Here is a 21465-nt window from a genome sequence, read left to right as displayed (position 1 = left end):
ACTTTTTAAAAAAATATATTTTATTTATTTGCTAGAGAGAGAGAGAGCAAGTGCTAGCGAGAGAGTGAGAGAGGAGAGAGCACACGAACAGAAACAGAGGGAGAAGCAGACTCCCCACTGGGCAGGGAGAAGGACCCTGAGATCATGACCTGAGCCAAAGGCAGACGCCTAGCCTACTGAGCCACCCAGGCACCTCCTCAAAATTTAATTTTTGAAACGTTTGGGGACATTTGTTTCATACGCCACGATTATGACACGCAATATTTTTATCTCATCGGTATCATAAACATCTACATGCTGCCCAAACAACCCTCGCCGTATTACCTTAGCCTGGTTTCTCAACTCAGCATAATGAAAATCCAGAAAGCCACGCAACCCAGCCTCCGAGTTTCACGGAGACCAGAGTTTGAGCTCCATTCATTAAGCCTCTAAACCCTTGGGTGTCAAAGGCCTGTCACTAAATAGGTCACTCAAGGCACCAGGAAGCCAAAAAAGGAAAGAGCCCCCTAAAGGAAAGTGGCGTTTAATTGGGAACCTTCAGACACCTGTCACTCTCGGTGACAAGCGCGAGAAAGGACTTCGCACATTTGTGACGCGCAGGTGGGACGGGGCTGACAGCGGGAGACACTGGAGCCGGGTGCAGGCGAGGGTGTTCGCGCGTGGGGAGGAAGGAGAAGCTGCTTTTGAAGTCTGGGCTCTTTCATCCCGAATATCATTTAAACAAAACAAAACAAATGTCTGAGGCCAACACTGTATCCTAAAAGGCCATCCGCTCTGCATTTAAGCGATCCTCCCTGTGAAGCCCGGCGCGCACCCACCGAAAGCACAGGTCAGCACCAAGTTTGGAAAAGAGAGGTTGTGCGGGTCCCTGCTCCAAACAAAACAGTGCCTGCTCTCCCGGCCCCCTGGTTCAAACCCGCGTGCTGGCTCCTGCGGGGAGAGCGGCCCTGGAGACTCCTGCCTTTAATGAGCTTCCCAATCAGCTCGCGAGGGAAAGGCGCGCTCCCTCCCTCGCCCAGCCCGCGTCCTCGCCCTGCCCGCTCCGCTCATCCCTCCCCTTCTCCATTTCCCTTCCGTTCCCTCCCCGGCAGGGCGCAGCGCAGGCCCAGGCTGGAGCAGGCTCCCCGCCCGCGCGTCCCAAAGCCCGCCGACCGAGCCGCCGCGCGGAGCCCCAGCCGAAGCGGGGACACGGGAGCGGGAGCCCGGGGAGGCACGGTCGCGGACGGAGGGCGCAGCAGGCGCGCGCGGGCAGCGGCCACCGGCACCCGACCGAGCGCAGAGCCTCGCCGCGTTCAACAAAGGCAGCCCGAGCGCGTGCGGCGTTTGCAACTCCAAGTAAGTGGGAAGCGCCGCGCTGCTCCGCCGCCGCCCGGGGCCACTTTCCTTGACCCTCGCCCACCCGCCCGGGTGCAGCCGAGGATGGGGGTGCGAGTGGGAGCGGGCTGCCCCCGAAACGGATTCGCTCCGGGGGCCCACTGAGGCATGGGGGGGGTGGTGCGTAGGCGGGGGGAGAGTCGGGTCCGGGAGTCGGGGTGCGGGTAGGTGAGCGGAGGAGAGCAGCTGGGGCCATGCCCTGCGCGCCTCTGCGCCGCGTGCGGGCGGCCCGCGGGGTCCACGCCGGGGCTGCGCGCTCCGGAAGACCTGCCGTCGGAGGTGTGTCTGTGTCTGGGGAGAAGTGAGAGGAAGGGAGGCGCCCCGGCAAGCGGGGCTCGGCTTCCCGTCCTTTCTCCGCGCCTCCGCCTGCACCTGGGCTTGCGGGCGGCCGCCTGTCCGCTGGCTTTTGTGGGTACGGTGCCCGGGGGCGGGGGCGGCGGGGGCTGCTCCTCCCAGGGCCGGGGGACATCGAGAAGCCCTCACCGAACCGGGACACTCCTTGTCCTGCCCGCCAGCCCGGGAGGGGCTCCGGAAAGGGTCACATTCAAAGTTTAGAAAGACACACCTGAAACCCATCTCGTTTGAATGCGGACTTTAACCACCGCCCCGGACACAGGCCCTTGAACTTTGAGGCTCCCGCACAGAAAGGTGGGGAATGTTCATTACGAATTTGCCCGGTTCGTCGTTTCCGAGTTAATGTTTCTAAGAAATTAACGTTTTTACAGCAAGGAATATACTCACCTCCTTCCTTACTTTCCATACAAAACCTAAAACTTCCTCTCTTGAACACACAGACACACCTCTTTCTTCTTAACAAAAACACACAGAACACACACCTCTCGCTGATACACACTTGGCTGTTAACTCTTTTTCTCTATGTTAACAGCTGCTTTGTAAGTTTGGGGATACATTGAAAAAAAATAGTGGCATGGGGGGAGGGGGAGAGGTGGCCGATGAGGGAGAGTGAACAATGGGCGGGACCTCGAAGTTTCCTTTTAGCATCTTTCCTCTTCGTGGGCTTGTTGCTGTAGCAGCTTGAGAACGGTGGTGTGTGCCTGCGTGCGCCTGTGTGGGAGCCACGGGCCTGGGAGAGGACTGAGGTGGCAGCCACCGAGAAGGGCTCTGGGACTAAGAGCATCAGGAAGCAGTTTCATGGTCCCGGGCAAATGTGAAGTTGATGAAACAGTAGAGCCCATTCATGCCCGTGGATCGCTGGGGACTAATTGATACGTGGAGATATTTCAGGGTATTGATAGTGAAACAAAAGACGTGTCTCCCAGCACAAAATAAAGCATGCATTTTCATCTTCATTATGTGCCCTTTTAAGTAAATTATGCACTTTAAAGACCAAATCATTAAAGAACATGCACAGTCCAGTTAAATTCAAAGGAAATTAGAGCGGGTATTAGCTCTCGTCCTCTTTGGGGCTATGGGTGCCTTCAGAGTGGTGAGACTTGCACTCATTGAAACTAGAGGATGAGATTTTTTCTTATTTTATTTAAAAACAAAACAAAACAAAACAAAAACACCTCCTTCCATTACCGTGTGCTTTAAGAAACTTTTGTGCTGGGAGTTCTCTAATTGTACTTTACGTCTTCGGAAGGTGATCTCCCCCGACCTCCTTCCGTTCCCAGACATCTTGGGGACAGTTTTCTTCCCACAAGTGAGATCTGTGAGGCGTGCCCACCTGAAGCCATTCAGGACCACAGTAGGCGCTCTCTCTGCTGGTCACGCATGGATGCAACTGCATTGTATTTTTTTCTCTCTTACTTCTTTTTTTAAGGTTTATTTATTTATTTGAGAGAGAGCAAGTACATGCAAGGGGCAGAGGGAGAGTCTTAAGCAGACTCCGCAGGGACCATAGACTCCCAGGCTGGGTTCATTTCCAGGATCCTGAGATCAAGACCTGAGCTGAAACCAGGTGGGGTCCTTGAACTAACTGAGCCAGACAGGCGCCCCTCGCATTGTGTTTTCGAAACCGGAGTTGTGTTAATCCCCAGTTAACATCCTGTTAATATAGAACTTGAATCACCTGATGTTTAAATGAGGTATTATAGAGAATGAGGTTAATTTAACAGTATACAGCATATAATATATATTATATAATAATATATAGTTCTGTGGTTTCCTAGACCTCTTCCAAGATATTTGGAGTAATAAACTTGCCAATATATTAAGAGCTTCAGTGCACCTTTTTTTTCTTACTCTAGTAAAAAAAAGCCAGTGGCCTTGTTGAATTTTCATGGAACTTGATCATTAGAAATAACCTGAGAGAAATAAGGTCCCCAAATAGTTTAATCGCTTTTATCAATAAGATCCATCTTAGAAATGAAATATTTTAGGTTTAAATGCTTTTTTTTTCCCTTTGAAGATACTCTCGGTTTCTCATTTAAGTGACCTCTCATGTGGATTCTGATTCTCTTTCTCATATGTGGGTTGTTTTTTTTTTTTATTACTCTTCAAAATTTTCCCAGGAGACTGAGTTAAGTTGGCTTATTCAAAATGGTGTGTGTGGTTAGCTAATGGCAGATCGAAGACCAAAAGTCAGAATTCAGATTATACATTCAAGTTTTCCACTCCTGCTTTTAATATGGTGGCGTCGGGATATGGGGAGTGGTCCTTGACTTCCCTACGGAAGGCAGTGTTTAAACTGAGAGTACCCAGGCCGACCAGAGAGCAAGCGTGGTCTACACCGGAGGGCATTGAGTCTAGTTTAAGGTATGGCTTATTGTGGGGCCCTGGGAGGAGTCCAGGTTTCCCAACTGTCCCCTTCCATTGCCTGGATGCTGAATGGGGCTTCTTCAAACGGTTAAGGCTGCCGTTCTCATGAATAATCAGAACTTCTGTCTTCTCTTGGCACAAGGCCATGCCTTTGCTCTGTGGTAAAATAATGTTCAGATATGGATCTTCTCTTTATGAGCTGGGCCGACTTTTTTCCATCGGCCACAGCCTGACTTTGGAAAGTTGTTCTTCATCCCTGATATTTATGGCCAATTCAAGTTTCCATCCATCGAGCCATTTTTCCACACACTTCATGCCAGTCTTGTATGTGGCAGAATTCTCCGTGTCTCACCATCTTTCTAGGTTGTCAAATATAACAAGCCTTTTGTTCCGCGCTGTTTTAGTATTTGGTTTAAAAAAAAGAAAAGTTAAAATGTCCGTGGTTTAAAAGAGTAGCTATACCATGACATTATCGGAGGGCATTGTGTTTATGGTAACATTGTGGAATCGATTATGTGGATCACATTCACCACAAATCCCTATTTTTTAAGCTCAGGCAAAGAATACAGTCAACAGTTGGCGCTTGAGACAGTTTGAGAAATAAAATTTTAATTTCTTCTACTGGGATTCATTTGTTAGCCATTTCTTCACAGTAGGTTTAGGTAAAGTGACATTTCCAAAAAAGGAAAGAAAAGAAAAGAAAAAACCCATCATAATGTGTTTCCTAAAAGCAGAATTCTTAAGATTCCTAAACATCATCCTTAGTTGAAAAAAAAAAAAAAAGTATATGAATCTTGAAAGAAGTGAGTCATGGTAACTGACACTGACACTGTGCTCTTAATTCTAAGAACTGTTCGACAAACCAAAATGTCACTTAAAAGGCAAATAGCTGCCTCTCTGACTACTTGTGATCTCTGTCTGTCAAATAAATAAATAAAATCTTAAAAAAAAAAAGGCAAATAGCATGCTGTATTCCTAACCTTTTGTTTTCACTTCTTCCAGCTTTAGCACTTCCCTATCCCCCTCCTCTGCTCTCTTTCTCGTTGCTCCCTTCTATCCATCCAGTGCCATCATTTCCCATTGAACAAGTCCCACGATGTCTTGCCCAATTCCTTCCCCGTATCTGGGGTGGCGAATACGCTTTCACGTACCTATGTATCCGGAAGGGTCGCCCATATCCTGGGATGCAATTTTCACGTTTTTCTGGCCTGGTTCGTTCAAACCTGTTTTCTGGTCCAACATGCTTTCTGTGGGACTCCCCTGGATTGTTTCTCTTCTGACTAAGACCCCGGCTAGGATCAGTTTATGCTTCTGTCACTAAGAGCGGTGTTGACTTCATTCTCCTCTCAGTTTCTCAACTTCAGTGGAGCCTGGATTACTCACCTCCATCCTCCCCATCCCGCCTCCACAGTATAAGATTTCTTGCTCCTATGGTGAGTCAGTTTAACCATAATAAGCAGTTTTCATTATATGTATGCTAGATGCCTAATACTGAGCTAGACAATGTAATATACTCAAGAAATAAAAGTTTCTTTTCTCTAAGGCTTACAGTTTCACAGTTCCGTTTGTATATGGAAATGGTGCTAACTTGTGAAATTCTTTATTACAAATACATTTAAAAGAGATGCCAGACAATGAAAATCCATTTATAGCCCTGCCCTCCCCCCCCCCCCATCTCTGGAAAAAACACTTTAAAAGTCACAGGTCATTTCATCAAACAAATGACTTTTTACATTTCTTCGTTTCCCTTAGCGTGCAACAGCATCGCTTGCCAACGCTGCTTTCTTATGATTATCTGATTATCTTTTACTGCAACCTCCCTGACATATTAATTTTTTCTAACTTCCTTGGCCACTCCTCAGCATTTTTTTTTCTTCTTTTCTTCTCAACTTCCACATGTGGACATTCGTTTCCAAATACTCACATCTCCCCGCTGCCCCTCCCTCTCTCTCCAGATGCTTCAGTATTGATCATGACTCTTTGGGTTTCTACTCCAGTCTTCATGAGAGAACTCTCAAATCTCTCCATTCTCTGTTGAGTTTTGGTGTCACACTTAAAAAAAAAATTTTTTTTTTATTAAATAAATACTAAAGGGGACAATCCTAGTTGGGGAAGGAGACTGAAGCAAGGGACTTCTTGTTATTTTATTCTTAATTGCAACAGACTTCTACACATAATGACTGTCTCATTACTTGTCAGGTAGTGTGATAGGGAATACAAAAATGAATAGGCCTTCAAATCGTTTATGGGCTACTCAGTGTATGTGTGAGTACCATTAAAATAACTACAACACAAGTTACAGCAAGATATGTACATACAAAGTTTTTGCCCTAAGCAGTTCCAGCAAAAAAGTGATTAAAAAAATTTTTTATGAGAAAAAAGGAAGTTTAACTCAAAAAGGTTAAATGGAGAAGGTGATAGTATTTATTTCAAAATCATCACTGTCTTTTGGTTACTTTATTGCGATTTATTCTGGAAGAGAAGTTGACTCTGGATTCCTTTGTGTTTTCATTTCGCATTGACCATGTCATGGGGCAGACAGGAAATGACTGAAAGTGACATCTTAGAATTCACTCTGAGTTATTTAGAATAAATATAATTAATATTAAAGACTTGACACATCACCATAGATGGTCTCTTCAGGAAAAGATATACCAGACATGAGGTTTTGACTGTCCTTCAGTGGACATCTATGCATGGAGGAAAAGAAAGCAAATCCTCCATGTCAGCTGTGGAATTTGGATGAAACTGTGAGTGAATAGGAGGTTGAAGGCATGGGGAGCGGGGGTGGGGGTGGGGTGTTTCCCAGGCAAATCTGTCCTCTAGGTGGCGCTTTAACTCTTTAACTCTTGCTTTTCCCAGCGGGGTTGATTTTGGAAAAGCTCATCTTTCCCCTGTCATAGTTACTCACCATTATCGGGAGCTCCACCCCACCCACACCATGCATCCAGAAAGGCAGGGGCTCTGTCTCATTCATCTCGAGAATCCTAGACTATCAAGGACCAGACCACTGAAAATGACCAATAATGTCTGGCAAATGAGTGAAAAAAATAAATGACTCTGAATACCATTCTCTCCGCCTCTCATGCTCCAAAGGCCTTGATGATCTGTGTCCTCTATACCTGATTCCTCTAGACATCACCTGGTGCCAATTTCCTATTTAAATCTGAGCACCCCATTCTCAGCCTCGAACCTCTGTAAGAAGCCTATCCATCTCTCATTTCTTCACCTCCGTCATTTCACAGGTCATCTAAGCCTTTCAGGTCTCCGGCCTGTCTTCTAATCATACTCTCCCTTGTCCGCTTTATGCCCAGAACTTGCAAGGACTCTGACTCATGGCTCCCTCCATAATGGAGAGAGAAATCTGACTTCCCTCTTCTTTAACAGACCTATATAATTCAAAGCTACAAGACTGCTCAGTTAAAGCCTTATTTTCATCATAACTCCAATGTGGCTAGAACATTTGCTTTTCAGAACTTTTTACATTTATTTTTAAATATTTTTATAACAATTCCACTTAGAGCAGGATTTTTTTTTTTTACACTGATACAGCTAAGCTTAGAGAGGTTAAGATGATCCCCGTAAGTGCCATGAAAGTATTAAAACAAAGCTTTTGGGGTGCCTGGTTGGCTCAGTCAGTTAAGCATCTGCCTTTGGCTCAGGTCATGGTCCCAGAGTCCTGGGACTGAGCCCCGAGACTTGTTCCGTGCTCAGCGGGAAGCGTGCTTCTCCCTCTCCCTCTGCCTGCTGCTCCCCCTGCTTGTGCTCGCTGTCTCTCTCTTTGACAAATAAATAAATAAATAAAGATAAACAAATTATTTATTTTATTTATTATTTATTTATTTAAACAAATAAAAATAAAAGTTTTAAAAATTCCTAGTTTGGGTATTTTCTTCTCTATAACATAATGCCATTTCATCCTCTGGCTAATGAATTTCTATGCCTCAGTTGCCTCTTATATCAAACCTAAACTGCAAGGTATCTATAATAAGAGGTCAAATAACCTGGGGTGGCGGTTCCCTGACTTCTGTTTATGGGAATAACTAGAATCATGTCTTAACTTCCAGATGCCAGGGGCCCAGCCTTGAGGGGTGGAACCAAGGAACACAAACATGTGACAGGCCACCCGGATGTAGGCGATGCAGTAGGTGTATTAGCCCTAACAGGCCCATATTTGAGCTCCACAGTCAAGGAATTCAAGGTAGAAACCACAGTTCTACTCACTCATAGGTCTGTGACCATCAGCAGATATCACGGGTTTTCTTCAATTGCCTGACCTCTCATTTTACTGAGAACATGAATACTTCCCTTGCAGTACTGACATGACTGTTAATCTAGAAAATGAACATGAAGGACTGAACCCAGAGTCTAATTGGTAGGGCTGTTGGATGAAGACGATGAAGGCGCTAATTCCGGGGGCGCAGTGACCCTGCCCGGTGACACCACGCTCCCCATCGCTTTTATTTCTCAGGCCCAGTTGGGGTCTCAGACATGCAGACAGGTGAGACCTGGGTGAGACCCTTCTGCTGTGCCTCACACTCTTAGATCATTCTCTGTAAAGACAGCTCCCAAATTCCCTTCCCCTGAAAAGAAACACACAACCTGTGGTCGTGCTTAAGGCCTGGGGTCTCCAAATCAGGCTGCTGACCTTGGCCTTTCTTGGGGCATCTAGGAGAGCATTGTGCATTCAGGGCCCCCCAGTCCAGTGCAGCCATCCCACTCCTGGCACTGGGGAGGCCCGTAACCACGCTCTCCCTGATTGCAGCCACCACCAAGGAAGCATCAGCTCCGGGTGGGAGTCCCCATGAAGCTGCAGAAACCTGATGGTTCCCCGGCAGCTCTGCCTGGCATTTGGTAGGGACAGGGCCTGTGTCACTGACCCTCCTGCAGCCTCAGGGCATCTTGGCTGTCAGATGGCAGGGAGGCTGGGGATGGCATCCCTTGCTTTTGCCTTCAGTGATAAAGGTACATCGTGACAGTCTGAGGTTTATAAACTGTAATAAACTCTTAGGCTAAATGTGAGCAGTTCGTAATAAAATCAGCGGAACCCGTTCTCTTTCCCCAATTCCGCTGCTCGTCACTGTCATTTCCCGAGGACGCCTAGAGATCGCTAAAGGTGCCCGAAGGTCCGCTTGACCGGACGAAGTGAGCAGGAGGAGAGATGTGTGAAGGGTGTGAAAATATGAAAATCTGAGTCAGAGCTGGGGGATGGGGAGGAAGCGAGAAGACAGTCCTAAAAAAAGGCTCAATTAAAATGGTTTTGCATTCTTTTACTAAATATTATATTATAGTTCTTCCTGAAAGTTGTCAAGAAGACATGCCAAATTGTGCAGTCAGTTTTGCTCGCTAAATTTAGGTCTTTGCAACTGAAGAGCGACACCGCGTTTACTCTGTAGCCGGTGCTTCTCACACTTTCACGGGCATTTCAGTCCCCTGGAGGTCTCGGGACAACGCAGCCTGTGGTTTAGCAGACGCCCGGCAGACCTCTCCCACAGCGATAGCCCGGCTGCGGGCCTGGGGACCTGACTTCGAGCAGCCAGCCACCAGGGTTGGGATCGACGAACTTGAGAGAATGGGAGAGGCACCAGAACTCTCCAGGCATGACCTTTCATAGCTTAATACAAACATTGAGGGTCATGGGCAATAACCCTTCTTGCTGTGCGCAAAAACAGCGCATGCCCATGCTTGATGTCCAAATATTTACAGTGTTTGGTTTTTCATAAAAGAAATTTGCAATCACCATCTGATTTCCTGCTTGGCTCAACTGAAGACCCTTAGAGTAAGAGGCCCCCTGCCAGGCGTGCACCAGTGTCTCCTTCCATTGTTTTCCCTGGAGAAGGGAGAAGTGATTCATGCCTTAATTTGTCTTAAAAGCGAGTGAGTGAGATGTGTTTAGGAAACTCCCTTTTTCTTATGAAAAGGATATAATATCATTTGTTTTCTTTGTGCTAGAATATTCTCTTCTTTAGATTTTGAGTATGATTCTCTTTGATCGTCCCTTCCGTACCGTAGCGGAAGTCGAGCAGGTGTCTTCTATCTTGGTGACTTCTGGGAAGACGCTGGGCCGCTAGAGTTTTTTGCCGCAGAGCCAGGTTTCAGCAATAAGGAACATATCCCAGTACCATTCTTGGGTAACAAAATCTTCACTCAAGCTAAAACAAGGGGAGACCACACACAATTTTAGAACAGTGTTTTCATACTGGCCTTCCTTCTTTGCTAATAATGCAGCTTTTTCTAAACCGAGCCCTGGGAGTCTTGCCCGTAATAGCCAAGGGTTATCCCTGAGGTTGTGACAGATCGTGGTCTTCCAGTTGGATCCTAAGAACCCTGGAGGGGTTTTGGTGGGCATGTGCCAGCAGGTCCTGTGGGGCATCCACGTTAAGCCCGAAGGGGCTTAAAAGTAGCTTTGGAGAATTTTAGGCAAGGGTCAGTGTTGTTGTTCAAAAGATATTTTCTACCAAAAAAAAAAAAAAACCACAAAAAAGAAAGAAAGAAAAAATGTTACCTTCTTGTGCAATATATTGCAGTATTTCTGTAGGTATGGTCCAAGGACTGTAACTGAGGAAAACTGAACTGTTCTAGGAAGGAAAACAGGTAGTTGATTAGATTATTTTAATAGATTTAAGTACTTAAATTTTGAAAAAAGAGCCCGTCTTCCTATGCACACTTTAAATTTACAGCATACATTTAACTATTAAATTCAATGTCTTTGGCAGTATTCAGAATCTCAGAGCACCATGCATGACAGACTTGTGAAAAGGTGGCTTCACTTTCATCATGGGAAAAATAAGTTTTTCATTATTATATTTGTTATTGGGAAAAGAGAAATACATACCTGCAAAAAATCATTTTTTCCTCATTCTAGAAAAATATATCATCATGGCATAAGATGCTCAAATTTTTAAAAACTGTAAAGAAGAAAAACTCACTTCGAGTCTTGCTCCAAAAAGATGCTGCTATTAACACTCCGATACACATCCGCAGCTTTCAGATCTGCTGATGGTACTGTAAGAAATAGTTGAATGAATAATTGCCTGTCTTTTACAAATCAACATGATAATTAACGCACGCTCTATTTTTAATAGCTTTACACACATTCCTGTGCATTTATTTTTATGAAAGAGGCCAATTAAGATGGAAAGTCAGCGTATTTAGCTTGACATGGGCGAATCTGAGTCATTAAAAAAAGCCGAGTCCCTTACTATTACAGACTCTCCTAATAAAGTTGGAAGTAGAAAAATGAAAGCAAACAAGCATAATCCCTGGAAGCAAACAAACAAAAGAAGTCTTTGTCCCAGGAAAGGATGTGCTGTTTAGACGAGAACGCTTAATTCCGTGGAACTTCGTGTGTTTCGTGTGTGCCAATTAAAGGTCAGGCTGAATAAACAGTATCTTCCATCCTGACCCTGAGGACCCTTCCGGATACATATTGGGGGGGTGGGGTGGGGTGGGTAAAGTCTCCCCGGGGAAGCCACAGCTGCCTGCTCCTGCCCAGGACCCATCTAACCCTGTAGCAGCTCCCAGGAGGCTAGGGGCCCTTGGGACCGCTCTGGGGCTGAGGGGCTGGACCCAGAGCCCTGCCTGTGGGTAACCTGCAGGGGCAGCAAATGCTTTGAAGCCTGTGGCTCTTTGATGCATTGGCACCCAAAGGGGAGTTGTTTATTTGCTCCGTTGTTGTTTGGAATGACTAATGTACAAATGGGCTCGAGTTTAAAGTGAGTCAGATCAAATTTACATTGGACGACCGCATTGCTGATTGGAGAGGACAGGCCACAGTTTACACGCTTTGATTGTCTCTGCCGGTACTGGGAGTCCCACCAACGTGAGCCCGAAACGATTTTTAGCTCTTTTTAAATAGAGGTTTTAGTCCGACAGTTGGGGATCACAGAGTTTGCCCTCTGATATGTGATATCTGGGAATTTGGAGATGCAACTTCAAGGCTGTCATAAATGAATTTGGTTTGGAGAAACAGATCAGAAGCAATTCAGCAGGAGTGAGTGGCTGGAGGTGGATTTCTAACCAGTTTCTCTCAAAATAGATCCGCGTTTCCGAAATCAGCCTGACTCTGGGTGTCTAACGTTTCGCGTCCACTGATGCACTCTTGCAAGAGGTTAAAATGACAGCGGTCAACTTCAAAGGCGGCAGAACCAACAGACAAAAGAAATGGGAGTGGACTTGGTTTTGAGATCTTAGGGAAAACCTCCCCAAGCCTGATAGTCGGAAGCCCTGTGCTTGGGGAAAGGAACTTCAGGCCTCCCAGAAAATTCTATTAGAGTTGAGGTTTCCTCCACTGTGGAGGCACCAGTGAGCCCACTGGCTTTGGCAGGGTTTGTGAGGAGACTTCTCTGGGCTGGACTGGTCTTGTCTGCTTTCCCAGTCTCCCGGGCTCTAGATGCCTCTTTGTATAATGATGCCATGAAGTCAGTCAGGCTCTAGGCAGCAGTCCTGGTCCCTCCTTGTTCTTCTCAGAGGAAGCTCTTGAAGACCAAACAGGAGCAACCATGCCAGTGCCTCAAATAGGACCTGAGCGATCTTGGGTGTAAGACCACAAGGTAGACCATTTGGTCGCTGAGCCCACTCTTCCGTAGAGGTGCACGTCCTCTAGCCTACTGTTTCCATCCGTGTCTTCTCCACCCTCAGGGGGGATCAAGAAAGGGGATCAAGGAGGAGACAGAGAGGCTCCCTTTCATGCCCTGGACAAGCAGGATCCTCCAGGCCCAGGGCTTGGCTGCACACGTGCCATGAGCTTCCTGGGTCGGTTTTGTCCCTTGCCTTTCGTCACCAGCTGTAAGGTGTAATGTTAAGCATCTGGTTTAAATCAGAAAAAAGTTTAGGCTTGGCCCCGCCTATTAAAAAGTCCAATTTTATGTTGCGGAACAAATTGTTATCCCCTTGTCTTCTTCTTTCCTCCAACTGACCTCTTCCTTATCTGATTTCCCAAGTCCACGATGAGGCGTGGCCCGGTCTCTTATCAGGCACTAGAACTTGAGCAATAGTTGAAAACCAGTGCAGAATCAGGGGAAAGTGTAACTTCTCTTCTTACTGGTTTTTAAATATAATCTTTGGTGGAGAAGATCAGCCTAAGTACTAGAGGCTGTTTTTCTCAAAGGGGAATGGATTTCTTGGCTTCTCTGGTGTGATAAGCGATTGCTTATCTCTATTCTTGGTGCATTTTGAGCAAAATCACTCTCTGTCCCTTGAGAGTGTTAAATATTTGTATCTGTTATGACTCATGATGCCACGCTGAGTTGGGATGACCGTAGACCTGCAGGGAGGCCGGGAAGCTGAGAGCTGGAGGAGGTAACAGCAGGCGCGGGCAAGTGCAGACCAGTTAGTAAGGCTTTAAGGAGCCAGTGACCACATTCTCCCAGTGGACGCAAAGGGAGAAACTCCAGGACTGCGGCTTATCAGATGACATTGACTTTTACTGAAATAAGGGTGAATGTGTCCCCAGCAGGAGCACCAGCTAAACTGAGGGACACTTGAGGTACATGCTAGCAAGCATCAGGCACACAACTAATGACCGGTGATTCTTGAAGCAAATCTGCCGATCTTAGGACGCATTCCTCTAGCTGACATCTGATACTATTTCTGTTTGTAGATCTCCATATGAAGAGGCTTCCATTTTTTTTTTTTTAAAGCTTTTACTTATTATTTTATAGAGAGAGCATGTGTGCAGGCACACACGAGTGGGGAGCTGGGGACAGGGGGAGGGAGAGAGAGAATCCCAAGCAGACTCCCTGCTGGGCGTGGAGCCTGACTCTGGGCTCGATCTCGCAACCCTGAGATCGAGGCCTGAGCTGAAATCAAGAGTCCGGATGCTTCACCGACCACCGAGCCCCCCAGGCACCTTTGAAGATGCTTCAGTTGTTAAGTCATTTTGGATCGTTGGTCCTTCGTATTTAATGGAAATCATCACATTAGTTCTGAGTTTCAGCCGTCACGGGTCTTGTCACTGAAGCTCATTGTTCTAAACTCTGTTGCTGGGTCATCATTTCTAGTTCTTTCTCTTTGTCGCTGCCCAGGTAGCAGCTGGCATAGAGCCAGCTGCTCAATTCACATTTGTTGCTGCATAGAATTAGGATAACATATTACCTAGTTTCTACCCCCCACGCCCCATCCCCACTGCCCTCCCTCCACCAGCCCTGGCAAGACCGAATATTACTTGGCTGCCCTCGCCACAAACTGTGACCTGAGCAGTCGTCTTCCTTGGCATCTCCAGCTTTTCTTTTCCACGCGATCCTTCGTGCTCAGGGATATTTCCATTATCGATGTTCCGACACCCAGAGGCCTGCCTTCTGCTGTTCTGTGAAGACATCTTGTATCCAGGCTTCATGCTGGCCACTGGCATCCCTCGCTTCCCTTGATGTGCTCTGGGGACACATGGCCATCTGTCAAGTTCAGGACCTGCCAGCACGTCTGGGGTGCTGTTTCTAGGAACTTTCCAGGGCCAGACTTTGTCCCTTATCATCAGCGACTTTGAGAAGCTGCAGACCTTGCTCGCTTTTCTGTGTGATTTCCTCCCCTTTTCCCTTTCGGAGCGCCATCTACCAGCTCGGATAATGCTATCTAACGTCTGTCGGTGCTTTCTCTGTGTGGGACACAAGGCGGAAACTTGACATTCAGTTACAGATTAAACGTTCCCAAAAGCCTTGGGGGAGAAAGACTGTTTTGCTTCTTAAAGATGAGGAAACTGAGTCTTAGGATGGTTAAGTGACTTGTCCAAGATCACAAGCTAGTGAGAGGTAGAACTAGGATTGTGGTCCAAGTAGCTCTGACCACAAAGGTCTTAAGTCTCATGCTGTCCCACCCCCCTCCCCCTGTTCCATGACAAGGGTCCCGTGAGTATCTGAAGAGGTTTTGGTTCAATATTCCCTTCTTTCCTCTGGCCAGGGCCCAGAAATACGGTCTTGCACTGTGTAATTTATATCTACCTCCCTCTGATCGGGAGAATACCCTCCCTGGGTCAAAGAATTCTGTCATTAGGCTAGACCTCTTTGGCTGCATATTTTCATGTACTGGCTCATTTTCCATTGTCTCCTCAAGGGTCACTTGGCCTGGGCTGGTGGTTCAAGGGGCTGGTGCTGAGGAAGGGGCAGGGGAGCACGGGCAGGAGGGTGTCTGGGAGATGCTCCCTCCGGGCCTGCGGCCCGCTATCACCTGACTAAATTGTTTGTTGGATTGCTGTGTTCCAGCCCTGGGGGAGGCCACAATGCCGTGTTTGTTTGTGTATGAGAGGCTCTGGCTTTGATTAGCGGCTAGTTCCAGTGCAGCTGAACATACAATAGGGACCAAAAGGATGGGTGGAAAAAAAAACCCGGCTGCAGTTTCCCATTGGAAAGCATTCCCTGTCAAGCTTGGACATCCAACAGTGGGGCCCAGATGGACAGAGGCTGGGAAAGGTTAGGTGATGGATTCTCCATGCCCTGTGGCCTGTTGTGTGGGACGAAATGTCGAGCCCTGTGCCCCTCGGTGTCTTTCACGAATAAGGTCTGAGACTGGTATATTGATGTGGTTTGATGCGGGGCAAAGCCTGGGGGGAACTGAAGACCATGAAGGGGCCCCGAAGTCACAAGGGCTGGCACGAAAACGGTGGGAAGGGTGCACCTGCCTTAAAGGGCCAGTCACACAGTATGAATAGGAAAAAAAAAAAAAGCATTCCTTTGGCTGTGTGGACGAAGTAAGACGAACTGTGACTGTAATTTTATCAACAAAAGAGAGAAGTGCAAAGTTCTTATTTTGTAACAGCGGCAGAGTCGGTCATTTCATAACAAAAGAATACTAGAATTTTATTCTCATTAAATTCAATTTTGTGTTGTAAGCCCCCTATCCACTGGTAGCTGAATAAGAAGATATCTGCCCAAATTACAGACCCCCCTGTATGTCCTCAGAGGAATATTCAATTCAATGAGAATTTTTAGCCAGTAGAATGTCTGAGACACAGCGTGTTACAGAGGGCTACCATCCTTTATCTCAGACTGGAGGTCCCTTGTCTGGGTCCTCCTAAGAGGGGCACAGCAGACTTGTAGTTAGAAAACCATACAGTATAGCGTATGATGAATTGGTCAAAGAAGAGGTCGATCAGGGTACCTAGAGGAAGAAGGTGCTCTGGTCTGCAGTGGCAAAAGGGGGGTTGCCTGAGGACGTAGGATTTGCAAAAAGAGTGCTGTTGAGTGTGGGAGAAGGGCAGGCTGAGTGGGGGGAGTATCCATGTGAGGGGTGAAGAAAGGGGACAGCCAAGGAGATGACAAAATCAAGATACAGAGGACCGATTGCAGACGGATCCAATGTGTGCACACAGTAGGTGGCCAGAGGACCAAAGTTAGGAGCAGAAAAAAGTGTAGGGCAGCAGGAGCCCTGAATGCAAGCTAACGCGCTTGAATTGCGCTGTGTTAGACAGAAAGGACTCACTGGAGGTTCTCCACCAGTAGGGAAGGGGGAAAAAAAGTAGTAGAGTATAAGAAAGATGATTTTTCGAAAAGCAATAGATTAGAGGTGGAGAGAATCCGTTAGGTTTTAAAAAGTAATCCTCTGTGTACCGGCCCTGCCCCTCAAGCCCTTGATCTTTCCACATTCTAGAAATCCTGTTCATGCTTCAGGGCTTTGTTAAATACCACCTCCTCCAAGAAAACCGTCTTCACTGCCCCAGTTGAAATGAATACTTCTTTCTCTGTTCCCCAGCTTTCAACGATTTCTCTTCTAGTTTTCATTCATTGCTTCAAAAACATGCAATAAACACCGTGTCCTGAGCTCCACGTTAAGTGCTAGGAATGCAGAGATGAATGCGACCCCGTCTGTGTCTTCACATCCCACCGTCTGGCTGGGGGACAGACACATCCATCAGTGGAGTGTCCGTGCAGGGATCAAGATAGGCACTTGGGAAAGTCCGTGGGAGAGACACCAAAGTCCGCTGACAGTGGATTCAAAACAGGTTTTTTTGGAGATCATGTCTCCTGACTTGTGTTTAAAGCTCGACTAAGATAAGGGAGAAAGGGGACGTTCTAGGTGGGGACAATAGTGTAAGTCCTGATTTTATTCTTGTCTTGAACAGTTACTTTAAATGACTCTCTTTTCCTTACTTATCTGTGGAGCTCTTCGCCCAGTGCTTGGGCACAATATGGAATGAATCAGTTTCTGATGTCTTGGTGTAACAAGGTACTTGGGAGGGACCCTTTCCAGAGACACTATGAAGGAAAAGAAAAGCCATCTGAAGTCTAGACGTGAGGTTGGAAGGTGGGTATTTGAAGGATGGTTGGAAGTGGAATGTTGAAGTTCACCCGTTTGGGAAAATTCAGGTGTCGCGGATAGAAAGACGACATCTAGAGAAAGGGCTGATTTGGGGGAAGAGGCCGATGTCCTCGGACTGAAGAAATTGTGGCAAGACGGGATTATCCTCAGACCTGAGCATGAGCTGGACCCACGCATCCCACATGTCTCTGAATTTTGGGAGGATCCTTAGTGTCTAGGGAGGCCCTTTGAGGAGCACGGGCTCCAGGTGTGTCACACGGGGTCAGTGGAAACCAGGCTCCTTCCTGTACCTTCTGCCCCGGGAGGTCCTGCTACTCCGGCTACAGTGAGGTAAGACAACACGAACAGTTTTATTTTCTGGGGAATATTTTTTATTCCTTTACTCCTTGCTTTAAATCTGCCTTAGATGTGTCGGCTTTCGAGAAAGCTCTGTAATCAGGTCTGGGCATTTCATAGGGAATGGTTTGAAGCCACTTCTTCTCAAAGAGGTCGGTTGTTCTCCAAGAGCCTTCTGTAATTCGAGTAACCACATTGGAGATGAGCACCAGTCGCTCACAGTGAGATGCCCGCTCTTTCCCTAAAAGTGCTCATTTTCCTTTCCTCAAATGAATGATCTCGTGCCAGTCGTGGGTAGAGTCACCACTTGGGCAGCGAGTGGAAGGAAGTAGTTCCTCATGATGCGCAACAGCAGAGTAACAGTGAAGCCAGAATGTTCTGGCTCCTCAAATTTTGATGAAAATTACGTGCCGAAAAACAAGAGCCGGACCCAAAAAGGGAGAAAGGTTCTTGTGTTCTTTGTTGAAAGAGCTCCTGTGTGGGGGAGGGGATGTTTTGTACCAAGATGGCTTCTTTGCTTCCTCCACACATCCTGCTGGGATAAGAACACTCTCCCTTCCTTTTTTGGCGTTTTCTTCATCCAACCCCGGGGATCTTCTTCTCGGTGAAGGCAGAGTAGAGGTAAATGGATAGTTCTCGTTTTTCTGCTTTAACAATTATCTTTGCAGCTTTGCTAAAAGAAAAGAAAGCCCAGGAAGTCGCAGTTGTCTGGTTTCCAGTCCAATTTGAGTCAGGAGAGGCAGGAAATGTCCTGGAGACGGAGATTAGACAAGATATTTTCCAAGAAAGCCATTTAGCCCTGCATATATTATACTTAAAATTGTTCCAGCTTTGACGTTAATCTGCAGATTCTGGGCCAGGTAACCTGGGGCTTCTTAGGGTAACATTTTGTGATTTCATGGAGATTTTGCCTCGTCTGGTACCTTTGACTGATCAGTAAGCTTCTGCCAAGATGAGCCAATTATATTACAATTAAGAATCTTTTATCTGCAGATACCCCACTTGATTAAAAAAAAAAAAAATCTTACCCTTTAGGCTTCTCTGTAATGAAGCTAACAACTAATATCCAGATAATGTTTTACCCTTTGCAATTTGCTTTCATAGGTCCTATCTCATTTTGTCCTCAGACCAGTTGTATGATATCGGATTTAATATTTTTACCCCTTGGGGTGCCTTGGGTGGCTCAGTGGCTTAAGCATCCAACTCTTGATTTCGTCTCAGGTCATGATCTCAGGGTTGTGAGATCGATCCCCAAGTCAGGGTCCACACCCATCATGGAGTCTGTTGAGATTCTCTTTCTTTCCCTCTGCCCCTCCCCCCAAACTCACTTTCTCTCAAAATAAATAAATATTTTAGAAAAGACTTTTACCCCTTACACAGATGAAGAAAAGGAGGGTCTAGGAAGGGGAAGTCTTGTCCAAAGTTTGTTCAAGAAGGAAGAATTGGTGTTGCCTCCTCCACCTCGTACAAGAATGGGGGGAGTTATAATCTGTGGAAGTACTTTGTGGGGGAAAAAAAAAAAAAGAAAAGAGAAAATTCAAAGACATTTGGTATTCTGTTCTTTGCAGTGTGTAGTTTCTTTGGCTTAAAACACTGGCATTACCCAATGTTTCCTGAAGAACAGTTGCCCTGCGTTTGAATCCCATGGGGTTGCCATCTAAAAGTGCCTTCTCCTCTACCTGTGAAGTCAGAACCTTTACGTGAGGGCTTAGGAATGGCGATTTTTAGCCAGACCATTTCATACTCAGTAAGTTTGAGAATGTGTGTGTGTGTGTGTGTGTGTGTGAGTGATCTTTTCACCATATGTCTATTGAGAATACGGTCTATTATGATGCTGGCTGTCTTCCAGACATTATTGGAAATAGATTCTACGTTCTAGACCAGGCTTTAAGACTGGCTAACTTCGTATTTTAAGTAAATCATTTGAAGTTTGCAGGCTTTCATGTCCTTAACTGTAAAATAAGGGGGCTTAACGGAAGGATCGCTAAGCGACCCTCAAACTCTAGGATCCAGTGTCTATGCTCTTGCCAGACTTTGGTTCCTGAGACTTTGCGCTCCCCTCATGGAATAAGCTGTGTGTGTTTACGTCTGTGGTTCGTAAATTGGGGTTCCTCATCTGCGGCGTCTGGTTCACCTGGGAACTTCCTAAAAATACTCCTTCTCAGGTACCCCTCAAACCTACGAACTCAGAAACTCAGAGTGTGGGGTAGCACGCAGAGGGTGCCGTACGTTAATAAGCCCTCCAGGAGATGGTAACACAGGATCGAGTTCAAGACCACCAGTGTAAGCCTTTTTGATCCTGACCAGTAAATGCAAATCTTTTGCTCTGTAATTACATTTTGTCTTTCCGAGAGCTCTGACTACATGCTGCTGTCTGTTTCTCAGGAAAAGATAGTAAGAAAAGTAAAATCTCTCTGTTTATAATCCAAGACTTCTGAGGGTAAAACCCCAATTTCCCATGTTTCTAAAGTAGCTTCTCCCATCCATGGAGGTATTTGGAGGTTGCAGGAAGGCTTGGCAGAGCAATGAAATTTTCAATGAAGGGCACTTCTTACTTTACATGGTTCCAGTATGCCTGAATTGTGGTTACTGCAGGTTAGTTAATTAACCCTAATCCCCTAATAACGTGGTTTAGATTTTAGCATATTAACCATAAGTAATTGTACACAGGACAGCATTCACTCCAGGTAGTCAGTCCGCAGATCACAGCGTAACTAACAGATGTGCCTTCTAATTGGTGACTGAGCACATCAGTCCTTTAATCATCTGTCCGCACTGGTCACCTTCTGTCTGTCGTTCATGCTCTGCAAGGAGAGCGAAGAAGGTCGTCTTCCTGCCTCCTGGTCTCCCAGAATAAGCCCACATGACATTTTCCAAAAATGGGTAATTAAAAGAAGAAATTGGCCAATAACGTTGAAAGTGTGGGCAAGACATGAGACGTGGTATGCCGCTGGACGTGAAATTGAAATGACACCCAAATGGAGATAGGAAAGGGCGGGAGGCGGGACATTGGACACATGGTCATTTTTGAGAGGCTGCTCGTATGCAGCCAAGGGCATGTGGTGAACGCAAACTTGACATAAATGAGGCAGGCAGAGAAGACAAAGAGGAGGAAAATGTGCCAAAGTGATTGACGCTGGCCAAAAACTCACTTGAATGAAATTCTCAAGTGTACGCTCAGACTTGAAAACCTGAAGAATGAAAGAATAAAATAATCTCCGCTTAGAAAGGCGTAGGCATTTGCCAAGGCATAGGAAAGATGTTTGCTCTGCATTGTGATTTGCACAATGAGGAAAGGAAAGCAAGCTCTGCAGAGGATTCTTGATAACTGTTTTACAAAAACAGTGATGAAACCCTTTAAGTCTCGGTATTTCTGCCATTGTAAATGACAGTATGCTATTCGTTTTGCTGTCTTTTTTTATTTCTCCATGCATTTATAACTGACAGAGTTTTGAATGATTTGGTGAAAAATTATCCAAGTTGAAGGAACAGTCATAATTTTTCCGAATGATTATTAAGGTTGCTTTGCCCGGTTTCAGTCTGTATGCCCATTTTTACGTAAGCCCTACTGGGCAAGGCCATGACCACCTGTGCGTGTCTGTGTGTGTGTGTCATTTCCGAACAATAACTGTGAGATGATGCATTTTGTGTTTTTACAATAGAATAGAGGTCACCACCTGAAAACATCCATTTATTTGCTTCTCAAGTATTTATAGGATGCTCCCATACTCCTCTTCGAATCCTTGCAAAACAGAGGTGAAAAGATCAGAAGTGCCTGCTTTCCCT

General features: G+C 46.2%; 1 protein-coding gene across 2 annotated transcripts in view; it reads left to right on the top strand.

The window, feature by feature from the left end:
* The first annotated feature begins 1065 nt into the window (after window positions 1–1065).
* Window positions 1066–21465, top strand: part of PTN (pleiotrophin) — a 100514-nt gene continuing 80114 nt past the window's right edge. For both annotated transcript variants that reach the window (XM_080819116.1, XM_080819115.1), the window contains exon 1: window positions 1066–1335. The gene's annotated coding sequence lies outside the window, so the exon portion shown is untranslated. The remainder of the gene's footprint in view (window positions 1336–21465) is intronic.

Source organism: Martes martes (genome assembly GCF_963455335.1).
Source record: "Martes martes genome assembly, chromosome: 11".
NCBI classification, from domain to species: Eukaryota; Metazoa; Chordata; class Mammalia; order Carnivora; family Mustelidae; genus Martes; species Martes martes.
Note: the sequence above shows the minus strand (reverse complement) of the source record. Positions and strands in the feature narration are given on the sequence as shown.